Source organism: Bemisia tabaci, chromosome 7, assembly GCF_918797505.1.
Source record: "Bemisia tabaci chromosome 7, PGI_BMITA_v3".
In the NCBI taxonomy this organism is placed as follows: domain Eukaryota; kingdom Metazoa; phylum Arthropoda; class Insecta; order Hemiptera; family Aleyrodidae; genus Bemisia; species Bemisia tabaci.
This window is the reverse complement of record NC_092799.1, coordinates 115,949-121,948: the sequence shown is the minus strand read 5'-3', so window position 1 is coordinate 121,948 and position 6,000 is coordinate 115,949.

Below are 6,000 nucleotides of genomic sequence, written 5' to 3'. Positions count from 1 at the left end.
AAATAAAATGATATCCCAAATAAAAGATGCCAAGTGCAATTTTTTGACAGTAATTTCAAGTTTCTCCTGTCTTTAACATTACTATCGGGAATACGCAGGATATAGCCAAAAATATTAAAAAAATCGATTCAAATTCATCCATATTTTTCGTAGTTCAAAGCAAAATCTGTCAATCACAGCTTGCGTTTGGTTGATTCACGGTCAGCCGCAAATAAAGTGAACATTAACTCAAAGGCTACTTGAGACAACGGGATCAAGTTTAACAAAAATAAATTTGTCAATTTCAGAAGCTAAAATAGCAAATTAGGCCTCATCCACGATCTTGGATTTGAGAATTTCGAAAATTGGACTGAAAATTCGAGTTGCTGGTGAAAAAATACCTTCATTTAAGTTTTACAAAAATTGAAGGAATCGAAGCCAGATTTGCGAATTTCGAAAATTGAACTGAATCTTCGAGCTTCTCTCCAAAAAATACCCCCGGTTACCGAGTTTTACGACAATCGATGTTATAGGAGCCGAGATAGCATTTTAGGCCAAATCCGCCATCTTAGATTTATGAATTTCGAATAGTGGACTTAAGATTCGAGTTTCTCTTCGAAAATTACCACTGGGACCAAGTTTCACGAAAATCTATGCAATAGGAGCCGAAATACGGGGTGCAGGAATGACGTGTCGACCGTGAGGGAGGAGAAGATGACGGAGAAGTCAACGATTATGGTTTCGTAACGTCATAGCAATGATAGGTGGGTCGCTGGACACTTTGTAACTTGCTGGTGTATTTTGGCCGTCACAGCCTGCCGAAATGACAGCCAATCGGAAACCCTGTTACATGGCCTCGCAGCTTGCACGTGTAACCGATAAGAATATTTTCAAACAGTGATCAGCTCTAAGTAAATTTGTAGCTACGTGAATATTAGAGAGCTTTAGCAGGACATAAAGGGTCATAGTAGACTCCCTTGTTATCTGCATTAATTAAAAAATTGTTACCAGCACACTAAACGGTCTCCACGTTTAATTATCACGATGAGAAAATACAACTACATTTCCGTGACGGAGAGGCTTTAAAAATAACCCAGGATGCAGTGGAGCTAGTATCAAGATCTACCCGCCGCCTTGCAGCGTATTCCAATGAGCCCCCTATAGTCCAGGCGCCTGGTAAGTCTACCTGGAATTTTGGGTACACAGCGATTTTTTTGGCCTACTTTATGTTTTTTGGGTCGCTGAATCCGAATCTGAAGTTTCCGCACGCGTATCTGGTGAGCATTTTCCGCTGTTTTGAAAAAATGGCCTAAAAAGGCCTTTTTTTGCGGTTTTTTTGATATAGCGGCTACGGATGAGGAAAAGTCCCGGATTTAGCTAATGTTTTGAATAGCTGACATAATTTAGAAGAAAATGGTGTATACATATGTTAGGTTTGCTTAAAAATTGAGAAAGATACAGCATCGTGAACATCGCGCCTATTCACGTTTTCGCGGCGCACCCGTCAACGCGCGATCCGGCTCGCCGCGGTCAGCCAAGTTCCGAAGCGTTCTAAAGTTCCGAAATCCGAGGTTCCTCAATTTTTGAGCAAACCTAGCATATTTATATACCATTTTCTTCCAAATTTTGTCAGCTATTCAAAACATTAGCTAAATCCGGGACTTTTCCTCATCCGTAGCCGCTATATCAAAAAAACCGCAAAAAAAGGCCTTTTTAGGCCATTTTTTCAAAATAGCGGAAAATGCTCACCAGATACGCGTGCGGAAACTTCAGATTCGGATTCAGCGACCCAAAAAACATAAAGTAAGCCAAAAAAATCGCTGTGTACCCAAAATTCCAGGTAGCCTCATTTTTAGCTACCAGGCGCCTGGACTACTATAGCATAGCGCGCTCAAGAAAAAATTCATTATAAAATCGCCATCAGAAACGTGTTTTACGTTAGTGTCTGTAGTAAAATTCCCCATCAATAAGTAACAATACCCCCATCATTGGTAATGGACACTATTAATTGGACCGCGCCAAGCAAAAAGGAACCAAGCCGCATCAGTCATTGTCTATAATTGGGCAATTTAATTTTTTACATGAAAAAGGTTGTGCAGACTTTTGTGCAAATTTCTTTAATTTTTTTTGCGTTTGGCACGAAGTAAATGCCGTCAAATGTTTAAAGGAATCCACACAAGCGCTCTCTTGTTATAAAAAAAAAAAAAAAAATCCCTGCTGAGCGAGATTTGGCAATAGCTGGGTGAGTTCAAATAAGCGTCTAATCTGGTGTCTCCAGCTGTTTTGATCGTCATAATCTGAGAAACATGGGCAGATCAAAGGAGGGGTTGCGATTTGGGCCGAAATCGGCCCCTCCACGGAATTGAATAATTTTTGGATATTTGGCAGTTGACGGTGCATATATGACGGAAATAATCGAGTTTTGCCGATACTCGCGTTTATTGGCTGCGAAACAGGGGCCTTAACATGGCTCCGTGGCCGAAAATAGCTGAAAGTTCGCGTTTTCCGCGGTCGTACCTCAGATTTCAACCTGGACCCAAAGGCGACGGGTGATGAGCTTCGAATATGGTGTCCGGGACACCGAGAAAAATTTAGGAGAACTTTGCATGTGCAAATTGCTTACATTTGTCCCAAATTTGCGTGTCCCCCGCGCCTGGTTCTTGACTTTAAATCGATGTTGCAGTATAACTAGAGTGATTATTTAAGAAAACTTTATCGGAGATGATATGTAATGCTTTTGAATTTGAGAAAAAAAATATGTCAATCTCTTTTTTGCTCCATCAATAAATTTTTCACGCGCTAGAATCATTGTCCCGAGCAACAGTCAACAACAGTCAGGAAAGACTTGGCAACGATGTAATAAGCTCTAAATGATTGCCGTGACGTTCAGGTTTTTCCAAAAACGACTTTTTTTGTTTCGATTGAATAGTTCACAAAAATTCTGAAATTAGCAAATTTTTGCGCATGCAAGATTAACGCCATTAATGATGCCAAACAAAATGCTACACACGATAACTAACAGGGCGTCAAGCATACACACACACACACTAATATCAGCTCGTAAAATACTTTCGAAGTGTGCGTTAGGGAAAATTTTTTCTTATTCCGATACTCTAGGATGTGCTACTAAATATTCCGTGAAAGAAAAACACCAAAATTGTCTGTACTGTTAGAGATAAGCTTAAAAAACAGCTTATTTCCATCCTGTCCCGTATGTTTCCATCCTGTCCCAGTGTCCCAGTTTAATGGGACAGAGTGGAAAACTGTTAAAACTGAGACTTGCTTGTTTAAGCCCTGTAGGTGCTCTTTTCTACCGATTTAAGTGAAACTTGGTATTATGGGGTATTTTCCAATGGGAAACTTGAATTTTTAGTCGAATTTTCAAAATTCAAAAATCCAAGCTGGCAAGCCTAAAATGCTAGCCCATAGTGCCTAATCAATCGATTTACGCGAAACTTGGTACCCGCGGGTATTTTTGAATGGGGAACTCGAATTTTAGTCAAATTTCCATGATTCGAAAATTTAGGATGGTGGCCGTGGCTTAAAACACTATCTCAGTGACTACTTAATTGATTTGAATGAAACCGGACCGGAAAACCTTGGTATTAGGGAAAAAAAAGAAATTTTAATAGGGATCATGCAATAGGATTTCTTATGTATCTTAGGCTACGAAATCGAAAAATTCCTGAGTTTTTTCCATCGTACACAGATTCTCCCGGAAAATTGACTGTTCTGGAAAAACTATATTTTCAAGGAAAATACCGATTTCTCCGGAAAAATTCCGAACTTTCCCGGTATAAATCGCACTGATACAGGTAAATGGAGGTGTTCTTCAGAATCAGCGCCAAGAATCTACTCCGAAACCATTGGCAAATCTTCGGAAAATCAAAAAAAAAAAAAAAAAAAAAAAGTTGACCGGTATAATTCTTATGTTAATGTAAGTCCTCAAACTTTTCCTGACTTTATCTCCACTTCAGCGGGTACACGCCCCCTCGAAGTTTTAAAATTCGGTGTAAAAACACCGAATTTCCACAAGATGGATCAAAAGATCCATTTTGTATTGCAATATTCCAAGAAATACAAGCTTCTTCTCGTGTTAAAGGAAAACAGTGCGCATTTTGATAAACAGACGGAACTGTCTAAAAGACAAGCAGAATAAGCTCCATGCAGATATCTTTCAGGACGGATGAATTTTTCTCAATATTTTTGGTTCTGCAAGATATGAAAGGATTACATGCTTTCAATTATGCTTTACTTTAGTGCTCGACGATGCTCTTAAGACAATTGTGTTCAATTTTCAATTAAAAGTATTATATGTCACCTCTGAGATGAAAATTTGGGAAATCAGGCTAAAGTAGAGGAAATTTTGGGAGGTGATACACTTGACGGTGGAAATTCGGGTTTTAGCCCAACTATTAAGCTCGACAAGCTATCATCATCATTAATATAAAATTCGAAGGATTCAGACTTTCAGCGATTCTACCTTTTTTTATTTCACTCGAGAGGTTGCCAGATTGTGCGATAAATGTCAATATTTTACATGGATTTGAATTGGGAAAAGTGCTAAAAAAGCAACTTACCCGGCAACAATAGAGTCCGGGAGGGACGAGAGGCTGCCTACCTGGGAAAACCCATGATTTAGCCGGAAATGTCATTAAAATAACTGATTCCGTTTGAAACATCAATCGTATACTAGGGGAAAGCTATTGTAAAATAATAATTGTAAATGGACACAGGTGCTACAGAAAGGGAAAAAGGAAAGGGAAAGGAAATGAAATGAGGATATGATTATACTAATATATGTAATCAGAGAGAATAAAACGAAAACATCAGAGAAATTTATATGCAATGAAAGTATAAAAAAAACACGAGTGGGCTCATTGCGATTCGGAACTTGAACTTTACTATCGTTGAGCAGTTTTTAGACCCTTACGCCACCGATAATCTTCTTAAGAGGTAAAGATGAACTTTTGCTACTTCAGCAAGTCAAATCGCGGAAGGAGATCCATGGATTGTCTTTTTCCGCCACCCGATGGGATGACGTCCCGGTCAAATGCGTTTATGAAGAAATGATCGATCCCCATCATCGCTTCATCTCCACACATCTATTCATGTGCAAATGATGGCACGCTCTGGCAACAAGGTTCTGTGACGAAATCATTTTTGCCTCCAGAGTCTCCAAAATGTATACATCTTAGTGATCAAATGTCCAATCACTGAGAAAAATGGCTCGCGGAGCGAGCCGACTGTCGAATGTCACTCGCGTAGCGAGTGATCGGGGGTCCAGGGGGCGCAGCCCCTTGGCCGGCCGTTCTGGAAGCGCTTTGCGCGTCCAGGTCGGCTAGTATTTCCTTAGTCTACACCTAATGATAGTCAAAATAGAGTTTGGTTTGCCCAAAAATTCATAAAAAAATTTTGGGAGGAAATAGAACCTGGAATATGACCTTTGTTTGAATTCATCCAGCTGTTATGGCTTGGTTTCTTTCTAATAAATGCAATCCAATTAAGAGACCTCACGGAATATCACCATTATGGAAATTTTTACCATCATTTTTTCACTGTGAAATGTTGGTCAGCAGTAGGTTTGAACCCGTCCGCTGCACAGCGCTGTCGCAGATTGATGGCCGGCTCCATCGTTGCCACACTGGTGAGTGAAATAACCAATTTTCTCACCGCATGCATCGTAGCAAAGAGGTATCCTTCGGCTCACTCGGCAACGTCCGACGATATTTGCTTCCTGGACGGGAGCGGGAGCGGCGCGCGGCGATCCCCGATGACCGGAATCGGAATCGGTGATCAACTTTCTTCAAATGTTACCTCTTGCGATCGACCTTGTTGCCGGTTGGTGAAAGTTTTCAGGATTTTTCCCCCGTGTGAATTGACAAGGATCGCAGGTAACGTGCGATCTCCGCACGGCGCACGGCATCATCGTTGCTTGCCGATTATCTTACTTGACTGTTTCTTTCTTGTAATCGCTGTTTTGCTGCACTGATTTGGTACGGCTACTGTGTGAATGAGGCC